Genomic DNA, 17,381 nt, shown 5'->3' on the forward strand with positions numbered 1-17,381 from the left:
AAAATCAATAGAATGTTTCTAATATAAATTTTCAAAAGAACACCATAGGGCAAATTTAATTAAATCAACCAGCGGGTAAACACTGGGAGGCTTTGTCAATTTCAACAACTTGTTCATTTCAAACAGTGCAGTTTTCGTGCATGCGCAGTCGTTTGAATCCTGTGCTATTGTGTTAACAATTATTTTGAATGAACTATAGAAATCAATTTGTTCATTTTTCTTTGGTTTGTTACATATTTTCTATTTCAAGATATGATACTTTACTGCTTGGGGATGCTCTTCCCATATTGCTGCATTTTACAATGTAGTGCTTGCTTTATCCACTTGGCGGCAGCACCTTACAGTGAAGCTGAAGTCTTCATTAAGGCTTCGTTCACATGCAATGTCTATTTTCTAAATTCTATTTTCTATTTGCGGTATGTCTTATGATCACGGTCTGTGGCCTGAATATCCCGCGGCGTAATTACTGGCAGCGCGAGCCAGTTACTATAAGTTACTATAATTACTCGCACTGCCAGTAATTACGCGGCGGGATATTCAGGCCACAGACCGTGATCATAAGATAGCGCAAATAGAAAACAGAAATTAGAAAATAGACATTGCATGTGAACGAAGCCTAAAACTCAATGATGTCTTGGTGTGTTTCGTGTGTGTATGTGTGTGTGTGTGAAAGAGAGAAAGAGTAAGTGTGTGTGTTCAATCTTGATGTGTTTCTTGCCTGTCTGTGTGTGAGTGTGTGCATGGGCGTAACTAGGCATACGCACGGATGCACTGTGCGTACAATTTTTGGCCAACCATGATATTATTTTATATAAATTTAGTGTATTTTTCACGGAATATAAAAGAAAATCCTCTGCTTATTAAAGTCACCTGTACTAGTACCCAGTATGTACAAATCCTCTGTATCAATTGGATAGGCACAATTGTTCTGACTCCCCCCCCCCCTCCCGGCATGCATACTTTTATTGAACTGAGGTAAACAATACATATAACTTTAACAAGGCCTATCTTAATCGTCCATCTAACTGGAACTTCCTTTACTATATCTGCCATCTCCTTCCACTGCTATGGGCTGTCCTTCACACCCTCTCAGATCTTGAATGCGGCGTAGATTCTCACGGCGCTGTTGCATGTCAGCTTTCTTTAGCTTGGTTATGGCAGCACCGACTTTATTTGCTTGCTTTTGCATGGATGATGCACTGGGCGGGGTCACATTGGTCGCCATTACAATCTGCCTCATGGCCGTGTTGGAGATCATGTTTTGTGACAGGCCTACTTGCAAGCCTGCATTCACAGTTGCTGCTCTCCTGCTACGCTGCTTGCTCTCGACTTCATTGTACAATTTCTGTTTCCCTGTCCTGTACTGACATGTCACATTTTAGTCCCATTGACCAAGCCACTCCCCACTTGCTCTCTGCCTCTCTGTCCCGAACCATTGAGCCAGTGCACTCAGCTGTATGCTCTGACAAGACTTTGTTGACCAGATTGACAAGTTTTTCTGGTGAAACCAACTTGTATTCATCATCTGGGGGTTGGGGCTGGCTACTGGACACACTCTCTGACTGGGCCCTCCTAGGTCTGAGTATGATGGGTGCATCAGGGTTGCTGTTGAGGGTTGTGGGTGGCCCGACAGGGGGTGGAGAGGAGGCTGCCTGGTACAATTCTTGGCTGGGTCTGATGTATCTTCTCACAATAGGTTCTGGAGGCTGGTCAGACTGCTGACGTCCAGTGGAAAACTTGTTTCCCTTCACAAATACACTTTTTTTTCGTTTTTTCCAGCTACCTTTACCGTACGGCATGGTGGATGGAAAGTGACTTCTGAGTCCAGAGGCAGAGACGGGGCATTTTATAGCATCAGCTGCCCATTGTCTCTCCCAGGTGTGCAGGAAAGCAGGATACATGACAACAAAAGGTATGAACAATGATTGGAAGTGGAGTTTCCTGTAAACAGCAAACTGCATGGCCCCAGTGCAGGAGGGGGGTCCCCAGCTTAGCAAGTGAGTATTGTTCTGCAGGGAGGGACAGGAAACATGATTTCCTGTTTCCTCACAAGACACACAAACAAACATAAACAACAGTTGTGACAATTAACCTTGCACTTGAGTTTAAGTAATTTTTAAATATTTTAAAATCTTTTTATTAGTAATTTTCCACTTCTTACACTTTATTTCTCAGCAAAGTGCACTTAAACCAGTCTCAACTGGTTAAGATGCTTATCTCAAATTATCTCACATGTCCAGTATCAGGTGTCAAAATTTCAAAACAATTGAAACAAATTCAAGCACAGAAATTTGCATTTAACTTTTTATCACTCATGAAATTTTGCTTTCTCACCAGGTGCAATATTGGCTAAAGTGGCCCATACAGCAACCACATTTTCAACTTGACAGGGCTCAGTCATCAAGAGACCGTTCTCAGTCATATTGGGCGGAGCAGTTGGCAGTGCATTAAGGTTTTAATTTTTGGTGTCAGAAGGTAAGAACAGGGGGGTGGGTGGTGGTTTGTGTGAAGGGCAGAAACCACTAAATCAGCCTGTCAGCACCTGTTATAGACGAATGTAGTTCAGTGAGAGAAAATTAGTGCTTTTTTCCATTTTTTTTCCTGGCATTTCTTGTGTGTTGCTAGGGTTAATTTTGGTATCAACTAGCAGGCTAGGGTGTATACTACTGCCAGTTTTTTTTTCAGGACCAGGCTCAGGTGCGGTGCAGTCGTGAGACCTCTGGCGGAGGGGGCTACTGACTGTGAGTGGTGCAGTGGTTTGTTTACAAACAGAGGGGTGCAAATGTTCAAATGATGCCGGTAAGCAAGAAAGTCTGATATGACAGTATATTTTTTTGCCATTGGGAGTTATGTCAGTGTGTCTACTGTCCATGGGGATGGGAAATGTTTCACAGAGTAATTTTGTTCATGCAGTATTGAAGGCATTTCTTAGTATGGTCGTCAATGGGAAATTATTTGGTGGTTTCTGCCCTGAACAGGAAAAGTGACAACTGTTCACTTTTGGCTCAGTTTCTAAATTTAGAGCAGCACAGGATATAAAAGGGTGGTCTTGCATCATTTCACAGACAAAAATGGCTAATCAGCAATTATTTGAAGAATTGAGAGAGAAATAACATGCAAAATTGCATAACACACAGGAGGGATAGTGTTGGCTTTGGACTGGGGGCACCAGTTGTTCCAGTGGGGTCCGTTATGGGAAGATGAGGGTTACTTTTGCTGGGGCCAGACACTCTGTTACTGTTGGAGTGCACAGGGTGGTATTTATGCTTAAGGAGAGGGTTTTACTCATTCCGAGAGGGACAGAAGTACATGTATCTCACCTGTGTGGAGTCACAGCAGAGCCTCACGGAATCAACAATAACAGATTACATTGTCATACTGTGGGCAGGTGCCTCGGACACGGACAGGGGCCAAATTGTGTATATGATAATTATTAATATTATTGTTATTATTATAATGATAATTCCGAGAGGGATTAAATTTACATTTACTTAGTTTATAGATTTCTCAATTATATTTCTAAGTTTTAAGACTAGAAGAAAGACCAACAAACTTTTTTTATATTTCACAACCAGTTTATTGCAGAGTAGTATCTTGAAATTATACATTTTCTTTTAATTGCTTGCTCTCTTTGAATAGCTGTGATCAGGAAATACAAGTTTTGGCATAGATATGCATCTTCTGTAGTCATTATTACTTTTCAATGCTTTAGATCTGTCATATCTTCTGTAACGGCTAAGGATTCTCCATCTAGCTCTTAACTTAAATGCAACTGTCTTTTTGTGATTTATTCTCATTTTCATCTGTTTTTCATCTTTCTCTAGATATTTAACAACTGAAGAAGTGGGCCTAACACCAACAGAGGCCATTTTACTCAAAGTGGATTGCTTAAGTCAATTATTCCTCAAGTGAACTGCACTGTGAATCCTGCCTTCGAAGTTCCGCGAAAAGGTGACAACTTTATTATTAGTTTTCTGAAATATCCTGTTTAAAGACTCCACTTTTTGTGTGTTGGTATTAAGTTTTGTTGATTCAATGGCCCTTGGGCCCAGTCTATAATTTAGGCACTGTCTTAAGATGTGCATATCTTCAGAGTTGCTAAAGTCTAGTTTGCCTTTCTCAGGGAAAATAGTTTCCGAGCCACCTTTGCATACATAAGAATACTTCAAACAATTTTCACAATCACCAGTGTAACAACTAATTATAGAGTCAGTGACATAGCTCAGTGCTCTTTTAATCAATTCTATGTCACCTTTATTTGCTTTAAAGCAGGCATCAAATTCAGCATAGCAGCGCATTGCTATGCACTGAGCAAAGCGTTTTTGCATTTTGTCTCTTGAGTACTTAGTTTTCCCTGGAAAAACTTGACCGGAAAATGGTGCTTTTTCAATTTGCTTTTTCAGAGCTTAAGTGAAGTGGCGCGTGTCCCGAAGACTTTCGACATCATCACATACAGAGTGGGCTTGGCTATCCCCATCAGTGGTTAAGGCACCAACTGTGACCTCTCCAGAAATTTCCTCAAGAATCTGCTGCATGGCACGTTTCTCATCTCCAATGCTGTCGTCTTCTCGCAGATTGGCCGTGCAGATACCACTGTGCTCTGGACAGGATACATCTTCCCCTCTACTTCTCAGCAGGTGAGCTTTGTGGCATAACTTGTTTCCGGTGTAAACACCAATGATGTCTTTTTTGCTGGTTACATTTTCCGCAACAGTGTATACAGTCTGAGTGGCTGGCTGGTATGGTGTTTTGTTCCCTCCACTGAAAAGACTATTATTATATCTGCCATCTCCTTCCACTGCTATGGGCTGTCCTTCACACCCTCTCAGATCTTGAATGCGGCGTAGATTCTCACGGCGCTGTTGCATGTCAGCTTTGTTTAGCTTGGTTATGGCAGCACCGACTTTATTTGCTTGCTTTTGCATGGATGATGCACTGGGCGGGGTCACATTGGTCGCCATTAGAATCTGCCTCATGGCCGTGTTGGAGATCATGTTTTGTGACAGGCCTACTTGCAAGCCTGCATTCACCGTTGCTGCTCTCCTGCCACACTGCTTGCTCTCGACTTCATTGTACAATTTCTGTTTCCCTGTCCTGTACTGACATGTGTCACATTTAATCCCATTGACCAAGCCACTCCCCACTTGCTCTCTGCCTCTCTGTCCCGAACCATTGAGCCAGTGCACTCAGCTGTATGCTCTGACAAGACTTTGTTGACCAGATTGACAAGTTTTTCTGGTGAAACCAACTTGTATTCATCATCTGGGGGTTGGGGCTGGCTACTGGACACACTCTCTGACTGGGCCCTCCTAGGTCTGAGTATGACGGGTGCATCAGGGTTGCTGTTGAGGGTTGTGGGTGGCCCGACAGGGGGTGGAGAGGAGGCTGCCTGGTACAATTCTTGGCTGGGTCTGATGTATCTTCTCACAATAGGCTCTGGAGGCTGGTCAGACTGCTGACGTCCAGTGGAAAACTTGTTTCCCTTCACAAATACACTTTTTCTTCGTTTTTTCCAGCTACCTTTACCGTACGGCATGGTGGATGGAAAGTGACTTCTGAGTCCAGAGGCAGAGACAGGGCATTTTATAGCATCAGCTGCCCATTGTCTCTCCCAGGTGTGCAGGAAAGCAGGATACATGACAACAAAAGGTATGAACAATGATTGGAAGTGGAGTTTCCTGTAAACAGCAAACTGCATGGCCCCAGTGCAGGAGGGGGGTCCCCAGCTTAGCAAGTGAGTATTGTTCTGCAGGGAGGGACAGGAAACATGATTTCCTGTTTCCTCACAAGACACACAAACAAACATAAACAACAGTTGTGACAATTAACCTTGCACTTGAGTTTAAGTAATTTTTAAATATTTTAAAATCTTTTTATTAGTAATTTTCCACTTTTTACACTTTATTTCTCAGCAAAGTGCACTTAAACCAGTCTCAACTGGTTAAGATGCTTATCTCAAATTATCTCACATGTCCAGTATCAGGTGTCAAAATTTCAAAACAATTGAAACAAATTCAAGCACAGAAATTTGCATTTAACTTTTTATCACTCATGAAATTTTGCTTTCTCACCAGGTGCAATATTGGCTAAAGTGGCCCATACAGCAACCACATTTTCAACTTGACAGGGCTCAGTCATCAAGAGACCGTTCTCAGTCATATTGGGCGGAGCAGTTGGCATTGCAATAAGGTTATAATTTTTGGTGTCAGAAGGTAAGAACAGGGGGGTGGGTGGTGGTTTGTGTGAAGGGCAGAAACCACTAAATCAGCCTATCAGCACCTGTTATAGACGAATTTAGTTCAGTGAGAGAAAATTAGTGCTTTTTTTCCATTTTTTTCCTGGCATTTCTTGTGTGTTGCTAGGGTTAATTTTGGTATCAACTAGCAGGCTAGGGTGTATACTACTGCCAGTTTTTTTTTCAGGACCAGGCTCAGGTGCGGTGCAGTCGTGAGACCTCTGGCGGAGGGGGCTACTGACTGTGAGTGGTGCAGTGGTTTGTTTACAAACAGAGGGGTGCAAATGTTCAAATGATGCCGGTAAGCAAGAAAGTCTGATATGACAGTATATTTTTTTGCCATTGGGAGTTATGTCAGTGTGTCTACTGTCCATGGGGATGGGAAATGTTTCACAGAGTAATTTTGTTCATGCAGTATTGAAGGCATTTCTTAGTATGGTCGTCAATGGGAAATTATTTGGTGGTTTCTGCCCTGAACAGGAAAAGTGACAACTGTTCACTTTTGGCTCAGTTTCTAAATTTAGAGCAGCACAGGATATAAAAGGGTGGTCTTGCATCATTTCACAGACAAAAATGGCTAATCAGCAATTATTTGAAGAATTGAGAGAGAAATAACATGCAAAATTGCATAACACACAGGAGGGATAGTGTTGGCTTTGGACTGGGGGCACCAGTTGTTCCAGTGGGGTCCGTTATGGGAAGATGAGGGTTACTTTTGCTGGGGCCAGACACTCTGTTACTGTTGGAGTGCACAGGGTGGTATTTATGCTTAAGGAGAGGGTTTTACTCATTCCGAGAGGGACAGAAGTACATGTATCTCACCTGTGTGGAGTCACAGCAGAGCCTCACGGAATCAACAATAACAGATTACATTGTCATACTGTGGGCAGGTGCCTCGGACACGGACAGGGGCCAAATTGTGTATATGATAATTATTAATATTATTGTTATTATTATAATGATAATTCCGAGAGGGATTAAATTTACATTTACTTAGTTTATAGATTTCTCAATTATATTTCTAAGTTTTAAGACTAGAAGAAAGACCAACAAACTTTTTTTATATTTCACAACCAGTTTATTGCAGAGTAGTATCTTGAAATTATACATTTTCTTTTAATTGCTTGCTCTCTTTGAATAGCTGTGATCAGGAAATACAAGTTTTGGCATAGATATGCATCTTCTGTAGTCATTATTACTTTTCAATGCTTTAGATCTGTCATATCTTCTGTAACGGCTAAGGATTCTCCATCTAGCTCTTAACTTAAATGCAACTGTCTTTTTGTGATTTATTCTCATTTTCATCTGTTTTTCATCTTTCTCTAGATATTTAACAACTGAAGAAGTGGGCCTAACACCAACAGAGGCCATTTTACTCAAAGTGGATTGCTTAAGTCAATTATTCCTCAAGTGAACTGCACTGTGAATCCTGCCTTCGAAGTTCCGCGAAAAGGTGACAGCTTTATTATTAGTTTTCTGAAATATCCTGTTTAAAGACTCCACTTTTTGTGTGTTGGTATTAAGTTTTGTTGATTCAATGGCCCTTGGGCCCAGTCTATAATTTAGGCACTGTCTTAAGATGTGCATATCTTCAGAGTTGCTAAAGTCTAGTTTGCCTTTCTCAGGGAAAATAGTTTCCGAGCCACCTTTGCATACATAAGAATACTTCAAACAATTTTCACAATCACCAGTGTAACAACTAATTATAGAGTCAGTGACATAGCTCAGTGCTCTTTTAATCAATTCTATGTCACCTTTATTTGCTTTAAAGCAGGCATCAAATTCAGCATAGCAGCGCATTGCTATGCACTGAGCAAAGCGTTTTTGCATTTTGTCTCTTGAGTACTTAGTTTTCCCTGGAAAAACTTGACCGGAAAATGGTGCTTTTTCAATTTGCTTTTTCAGAGCTTAAGTGAAGTGGCGCGTGTCCCGAAGACTTTCGACATCATCACATACAGAGTGGGCTTGGCTATCCCCATCAGTGGTTAAGGCACCAACTGTGACCTCTCCAGAAATTTCCTCAAGAATCTGCTGCATGGCACGTTTCTCATCTCCAATGCTGTCGTCTTCTCGCAGATTGGCCGTGCAGATACCACTGTGCTCTGGACAGGATACATCTTCCCCTCTACTTCTCAGCAGGTGAGCTTTGTGGCATAACTTGTTTCCGGTGTAAACACCAATGATGTCTTTTTTGCTGGTTACATTTTCCGCAACAGTGTATACAGTCTGAGTGGCTGGCTGGTATGGTGTTTTGTTCCCTCCACTGAAAAGACTATTATTATATCTGCCATCTCCTTCCACTGCTATGGGCTGTCCTTCACACCCTCTCAGATCTTGAATGCGGCGTAGATTCTCACGGCGCTGTTGCATGTCAGCTTTGTTTAGCTTGGTTATGGCAGCACCGACTTTATTTGCTTGCTTTTGCATGGATGATGCACTGGGCGGGGTCACATTGGTCGCCATTAGAATCTGCCTCATGGCCGTGTTGGAGATCATGTTTTGTGACAGGCCTACTTGCAAGCCTGCATTCACCGTTGCTGCTCTCCTGCCACACTGCTTGCTCTCGACTTCATTGTACAATTTCTGTTTCCCTGTCCTGTACTGACATGTGTCACATTTAATCCCATTGACCAAGCCACTCCCCACTTGCTCTCTGCCTCTCTGTCCCGAACCATTGAGCCAGTGCACTCAGCTGTATGCTCTGACAAGACTTTGTTGACCAGATTGACAAGTTTTTCTGGTGAAACCAACTTGTATTCATCATCTGGGGGTTGGGGCTGGCTACTGGACACACTCTCTGACTGGGCCCTCCTAGGTCTGAGTATGACGGGTGCATCAGGGTTGCTGTTGAGGGTTGTGGGTGGCCCGACAGGGGGTGGAGAGGAGGCTGCCTGGTACAATTCTTGGCTGGGTCTGATGTATCTTCTCACAATAGGCTCTGGAGGCTGGTCAGACTGCTGACGTCCAGTGGAAAACTTGTTTCCCTTCACAAATACACTTTTTCTTCGTTTTTTCCAGCTACCTTTACCGTACGGCATGGTGGATGGAAAGTGACTTCTGAGTCCAGAGGCAGAGACAGGGCATTTTATAGCATCAGCTGCCCATTGTCTCTCCCAGGTGTGCAGGAAAGCAGGATACATGACAACAAAAGGTATGAACAATGATTGGAAGTGGAGTTTCCTGTAAACAGCAAACTGCATGGCCCCAGTGCAGGAGGGGGGTCCCCAGCTTAGCAAGTGAGTATTGTTCTGCAGGGAGGGACAGGAAACATGATTTCCTGTTTCCTCACAAGACACACAAACAAACATAAACAACAGTTGTGACAATTAACCTTGCACTTGAGTTTAAGTAATTTTTAAATATTTTAAAATCTTTTTATTAGTAATTTTCCACTTTTTACACTTTATTTCTCAGCAAAGTGCACTTAAACCAGTCTCAACTGGTTAAGATGCTTATCTCAAATTATCTCACATGTCCAGTATCAGGTGTCAAAATTTCAAAACAATTGAAACAAATTCAAGCACAGAAATTTGCATTTAACTTTTTATCACTCATGAAATTTTGCTTTCTCACCAGGTGCAATATTGGCTAAAGTGGCCCATACAGCAACCACATTTTCAACTTGACAGGGCTCAGTCATCAAGAGACCGTTCTCAGTCATATTGGGCGGAGCAGTTGGCATTGCAATAAGGTTATAATTTTTGGTGTCAGAAGGTAAGAACAGGGGGGTGGGTGGTGGTTTGTGTGAAGGGCAGAAACCACTAAATCAGCCTATCAGCACCTGTTATAGACGAATGTAGTTCAGTGAGAGAAAATTAGTGCTTTTTTCCATTTTTTTTCCTGGCATTTCTTGTGTGTTGCTAGGGTTAATTTTGGTATCAACTAGCAGGCTAGGGTGTATACTACTGCCAGTTTTTTTTTCAGGACCAGGCTCAGGTGCGGTGCAGTCGTGAGACCTCTGGCGGAGGGGGCTACTGACTGTGAGTGGTGCAGTGGTTTGTTTACAAACAGAGGGGTGCAAATGTTCAAATGATGCCGGTAAGCAAGAAAGTCTGATATGACAGTATATTTTTTTGCCATTGGGAGTTATGTCAGTGTGTCTACTGTCCATGGGGATGGGAAATGTTTCACAGAGTAATTTTGTTCATGCAGTATTGAAGGCATTTCTTAGTATGGTCGTCAATGGGAAATTATTTGGTGGTTTCTGCCCTGAACAGGAAAAGTGACAACTGTTCACTTTTGGCTCAGTTTCTAAATTTAGAGCAGCACAGGATATAAAAGGGTGGTCTTGCATCATTTCACAGACAAAAATGGCTAATCAGCAATTATTTGAAGAATTGAGAGAGAAATAACATGCAAAATTGCATAACACACAGGAGGGATAGTGTTGGCTTTGGACTGGGGGCACCAGTTGTTCCAGTGGGGTCCGTTATGGGAAGATGAGGGTTACTTTTGCTGGGGCCAGACACTCTGTTACTGTTGGAGTGCACAGGGTGGTATTTATGCTTAAGGAGAGGGTTTTACTCATTCCGAGAGGGACAGAAGTACATGTATCTCACCTGTGTGGAGTCACAGCAGAGCCTCACGGAATCAACAATAACAGATTACATTGTCATACTGTGGGCAGGTGCCTCGGACACGGACAGGGGCCAAATTGTGTATATGATAATTATTAATATTATTGTTATTATTATAATGATAATTCCGAGAGGGATTAAATTTACATTTACTTAGTTTATAGATTTCTCAATTATATTTCTAAGTTTTAAGACTAGAAGAAAGACCAACAAACTTTTTTTATATTTCACAACCAGTTTATTGCAGAGTAGTATCTTGAAATTATACATTTTCTTTTAATTGCTTGCTCTCTTTGAATAGCTGTGATCAGGAAATACAAGTTTTGGCATAGATATGCATCTTCTGTAGTCATTATTACTTTTCAATGCTTTAGATCTGTCATATCTTCTGTAACGGCTAAGGATTCTCCATCTAGCTCTTAACTTAAATGCAACTGTCTTTTTGTGATTTATTCTCATTTTCATCTGTTTTTCATCTTTCTCTAGATATTTAACAACTGAAGAAGTGGGCCTAACACCAACAGAGGCCATTTTACTCAAAGTGGATTGCTTAAGTCAATTATTCCTCAAGTGAACTGCACTGTGAATCCTGCCTTCGAAGTTCCGCGAAAAGGTGACAACTTTATTATTAGTTTTCTGAAATATCCTGTTTAAAGACTCCACTTTTTGTGTGTTGGTATTAAGTTTTGTTGATTCAATGGCCCTTGGGCCCAGTCTATAATTTAGGCACTGTCTTAAGATGTGCATATCTTCAGAGTTGCTAAAGTCTAGTTTGCCTTTCTCAGGGAAAATAGTTTCCGAGCCACCTTTGCATACATAAGAATACTTCAAACAATTTTCACAATCACCAGTGTAACAACTAATTATAGAGTCAGTGACATAGCTCAGTGCTCTTTTAATCAATTCTATGTCACCTTTATTTGCTTTAAAGCAGGCATCAAATTCAGCATAGCAGCGCATTGCTATGCACTGAGCAAAGCGTTTTTGCATTTTGTCTCTTGAGTACTTAGTTTTCCCTGGAAAAACTTGACCGGAAAATGGTGCTTTTTCAATTTGCTTTTTCAGAGCTTAAGTGAAGTGGCGCGTGTCCCGAAGACTTTCGACATCATCACATACAGAGTGGGCTTGGCTATCCCCATCAGTGGTTAAGGCACCAACTGTGACCTCTCCAGAAATTTCCTCAAGAATCTGCTGCATGGCACGTTTCTCATCTCCAATGCTGTCGTCTTCTCGCAGATTGGCCGTGCAGATACCACTGTGCTCTGGACAGGATACATCTTCCCCTCTACTTCTCAGCAGGTGAGCTTTGTGGCATAACTTGTTTCCGGTGTAAACACCAATGATGTCTTTTTTGCTGGTTACATTTTCCGCAACAGTGTATACAGTCTGAGTGGCTGGCTGGTATGGTGTTTTGTTCCCTCCACTGAAAAGACTATTATTATATCTGCCATCTCCTTCCACTGCTATGGGCTGTCCTTCACACCCTCTCAGATCTTGAATGCGGCGTAGATTCTCACGGCGCTGTTGCATGTCAGCTTTGTTTAGCTTGGTTATGGCAGCACCGACTTTATTTGCTTGCTTTTGCATGGATGATGCACTGGGCGGGGTCACATTGGTCGCCATTAGAATCTGCCTCATGGCCGTGTTGGAGATCATGTTTTGTGACAGGCCTACTTGCAAGCCTGCATTCACCGTTGCTGCTCTCCTGCCACACTGCTTGCTCTCGACTTCATTGTACAATTTCTGTTTCCCTGTCCTGTACTGACATGTGTCACATTTAATCCCATTGACCAAGCCACTCCCCACTTGCTCTCTGCCTCTCTGTCCCGAACCATTGAGCCAGTGCACTCAGCTGTATGCTCTGACAAGACTTTGTTGACCAGATTGACAAGTTTTTCTGGTGAAACCAACTTGTATTCATCATCTGGGGGTTGGGGCTGGCTACTGGACACACTCTCTGACTGGGCCCTCCTAGGTCTGAGTATGACGGGTGCATCAGGGTTGCTGTTGAGGGTTGTGGGTGGCCCGACAGGGGGTGGAGAGGAGGCTGCCTGGTACAATTCTTGGCTGGGTCTGATGTATCTTCTCACAATAGGCTCTGGAGGCTGGTCAGACTGCTGACGTCCAGTGGAAAACTTGTTTCCCTTCACAAATACACTTTTTCTTCGTTTTTTCCAGCTACCTTTACCGTACGGCATGGTGGATGGAAAGTGACTTCTGAGTCCAGAGGCAGAGACAGGGCATTTTATAGCATCAGCTGCCCATTGTCTCTCCCAGGTGTGCAGGAAAGCAGGATACATGACAACAAAAGGTATGAACAATGATTGGAAGTGGAGTTTCCTGTAAACAGCAAACTGCATGGCCCCAGTGCAGGAGGGGGGTCCCCAGCTTAGCAAGTGAGTATTGTTCTGCAGGGAGGGACAGGAAACATGATTTCCTGTTTCCTCACAAGACACACAAACAAACATAAACAACAGTTGTGACAATTAACCTTGCACTTGAGTTTAAGTAATTTTTAAATATTTTAAAATCTTTTTATTAGTAATTTTCCACTTTTTACACTTTATTTCTCAGCAAAGTGCACTTAAACCAGTCTCAACTGGTTAAGATGCTTATCTCAAATTATCTCACATGTCCAGTATCAGGTGTCAAAATTTCAAAACAATTGAAACAAATTCAAGCACAGAAATTTGCATTTAACTTTTTATCACTCATGAAATTTTGCTTTCTCACCAGGTGCAATATTGGCTAAAGTGGCCCATACAGCAACCACATTTTCAACTTGACAGGGCTCAGTCATCAAGAGACCGTTCTCAGTCATATTGGGCGGAGCAGTTGGCATTGCAATAAGGTTATAATTTTTGGTGTCAGAAGGTAAGAACAGGGGGGTGGGTGGTGGTTTGTGTGAAGGGCAGAAACCACTAAATCAGCCTATCAGCACCTGTTATAGACGAATTTAGTTCAGTGAGAGAAAATTAGTGCTTTTTTTCCATTTTTTTCCTGGCATTTCTTGTGTGTTGCTAGGGTTAATTTTGGTATCAACTAGCAGGCTAGGGTGTATACTACTGCCAGTTTTTTTTTCAGGACCAGGCTCAGGTGCGGTGCAGTCGTGAGACCTCTGGCGGAGGGGGCTACTGACTGTGAGTGGTGCAGTGGTTTGTTTACAAACAGAGGGGTGCAAATGTTCAAATGATGCCGGTAAGCAAGAAAGTCTGATATGACAGTATATTTTTTTGCCATTGGGAGTTATGTCAGTGTGTCTACTGTCCATGGGGATGGGAAATGTTTCACAGAGTAATTTTGTTCATGCAGTATTGAAGGCATTTCTTAGTATGGTCGTCAATGGGAAATTATTTGGTGGTTTCTGCCCTGAACAGGAAAAGTGACAACTGTTCACTTTTGGCTCAGTTTCTAAATTTAGAGCAGCACAGGATATAAAAGGGTGGTCTTGCATCATTTCACAGACAAAAATGGCTAATCAGCAATTATTTGAAGAATTGAGAGAGAAATAACATGCAAAATTGCATAACACACAGGAGGGATAGTGTTGGCTTTGGACTGGGGGCACCAGTTGTTCCAGTGGGGTCCGTTATGGGAAGATGAGGGTTACTTTTGCTGGGGCCAGACACTCTGTTACTGTTGGAGTGCACAGGGTGGTATTTATGCTTAAGGAGAGGGTTTTACTCATTCCGAGAGGGACAGAAGTACATGTATCTCACCTGTGTGGAGTCACAGCAGAGCCTCACGGAATCAACAATAACAGATTACATTGTCATACTGTGGGCAGGTGCCTCGGACACGGACAGGGGCCAAATTGTGTATATGATAATTATTAATATTATTGTTATTATTATAATGATAATTCCGAGAGGGATTAAATTTACATTTACTTAGTTTATAGATTTCTCAATTATATTTCTAAGTTTTAAGACTAGAAGAAAGACCAACAAACTTTTTTTATATTTCACAACCAGTTTATTGCAGAGTAGTATCTTGAAATTATACATTTTCTTTTAATTGCTTGCTCTCTTTGAATAGCTGTGATCAGGAAATACAAGTTTTGGCATAGATATGCATCTTCTGTAGTCATTATTACTTTTCAATGCTTTAGATCTGTCATATCTTCTGTAACGGCTAAGGATTCTCCATCTAGCTCTTAACTTAAATGCAACTGTCTTTTTGTGATTTATTCTCATTTTCATCTGTTTTTCATCTTTCTCTAGATATTTAACAACTGAAGAAGTGGGCCTAACACCAACAGAGGCCATTTTACTCAAAGTGGATTGCTTAAGTCAATTATTCCTCAAGTGAACTGCACTGTGAATCCTGCCTTCGAAGTTCCGCGAAAAGGTGACAACTTTATTATTAGTTTTCTGAAATATCCTGTTTAAAGACTCCACTTTTTGTGTGTTGGTATTAAGTTTTGTTGATTCAATGGCCCTTGGGCCCAGTCTATAATTTAGGCACTGTCTTAAGATGTGCATATCTTCAGAGTTGCTAAAGTCTAGTTTGCCTTTCTCAGGGAAAATAGTTTCCGAGCCACCTTTGCATACATAAGAATACTTCAAACAATTTTCACAATCACCAGTGTAACAACTAATTATAGAGTCAGTGACATAGCTCAGTGCTCTTTTAATCAATTCTATGTCACCTTTATTTGCTTTAAAGCAGGCATCAAATTCAGCATAGCAGCGCATTGCTATGCACTGAGCAAAGCGTTTTTGCATTTTGTCTCTTGAGTACTTAGTTTTCCCTGGAAAAACTTGACCGGAAAATGGTGCTTTTTCAATTTGCTTTTTCAGAGCTTAAGTGAAGTGGCGCGTGTCCCGAAGACTTTCGACATCATCACATACAGAGTGGGCTTGGCTATCCCCATCAGTGGTTAAGGCACCAACTGTGACCTCTCCAGAAATTTCCTCAAGAATCTGCTGCATGGCACGTTTCTCATCTCCAATGCTGTCGTCTTCTCGCAGATTGGCCGTGCAGATACCACTGTGCTCTGGACAGGATACATCTTCCCCTCTACTTCTCAGCAGGTGAGCTTTGTGGCATAACTTGTTTCCGGTGTAAACACCAATGATGTCTTTTTTGCTGGTTACATTTTCCGCAACAGTGTATACAGTCTGAGTGGCTGGCTGGTATGGTGTTTTGTTCCCTCCACTGAAAAGACTATTATTATATCTGCCATCTCCTTCCACTGCTATGGGCTGTCCTTCACACCCTCTCAGATCTTGAATGCGGCGTAGATTCTCACGGCGCTGTTGCATGTCAGCTTTGTTTAGCTTGGTTATGGCAGCACCGACTTTATTTGCTTGCTTTTGCATGGATGATGCACTGGGCGGGGTCACATTGGTCGCCATTAGAATCTGCCTCATGGCCGTGTTGGAGATCATGTTTTGTGACAGGCCTACTTGCAAGCCTGCATTCACCGTTGCTGCTCTCCTGCCACACTGCTTGCTCTCGACTTCATTGTACAATTTCTGTTTCCCTGTCCTGTACTGACATGTGTCACATTTAATCCCATTGACCAAGCCACTCCCCACTTGCTCTCTGCCTCTCTGTCCCGAACCATTGAGCCAGTGCACTCAGCTGTATGCTCTGACAAGACTTTGTTGACCAGATTGACAAGTTTTTCTGGTGAAACCAACTTGTATTCATCATCTGGGGGTTGGGGCTGGCTACTGGACACACTCTCTGACTGGGCCCTCCTAGGTCTGAGTATGACGGGTGCATCAGGGTTGCTGTTGAGGGTTGTGGGTGGCCCGACAGGGGGTGGAGAGGAGGCTGCCTGGTACAATTCTTGGCTGGGTCTGATGTATCTTCTCACAATAGGCTCTGGAGGCTGGTCAGACTGCTGACGTCCAGTGGAAAACTTGTTTCCCTTCACAAATACACTTTTTCTTCGTTTTTTCCAGCTACCTTTACCGTACGGCATGGTGGATGGAAAGTGACTTCTGAGTCCAGAGGCAGAGACAGGGCATTTTATAGCATCAGCTGCCCATTGTCTCTCCCAGGTGTGCAGGAAAGCAGGATACATGACAACAAAAGGTATGAACAATGATTGGAAGTGGAGTTTCCTGTAAACAGCAAACTGCATGGCCCCAGTGCAGGAGGGGGGTCCCCAGCTTAGCAAGTGAGTATTGTTCTGCAGGGAGGGACAGGAAACATGATTTCCTGTTTCCTCACAAGACACACAAACAAACATAAACAACAGTTGTGACAATTAACCTTGCACTTGAGTTTAAGTAATTTTTAAATATTTTAAAATCTTTTTATTAGTAATTTTCCACTTTTTACACTTTATTTCTCAGCAAAGTGCACTTAAACCAGTCTCAACTGGTTAAGATGCTTATCTCAAATTATCTCACATGTCCAGTATCAGGTGTCAAAATTTCAAAACAATTGAAACAAATTCAAGCACAGAAATTTGCATTTAACTTTTTATCACTCATGAAATTTTGCTTTCTCACCAGGTGCAATATTGGCTAAAGTGGCCCATACAGCAACCACATTTTCAACTTGACAGGGCTCAGTCATCAAGAGACCGTTCTCAGTCATATTGGGCGGAG

This window comes from Lingula anatina, chromosome 10 (assembly GCF_051362555.1).
Source record: "Lingula anatina isolate TDL-2025a chromosome 10, LinAna3.0, whole genome shotgun sequence".
NCBI lineage: Eukaryota > Metazoa > Brachiopoda > Lingulata > Lingulida > Lingulidae > Lingula > Lingula anatina.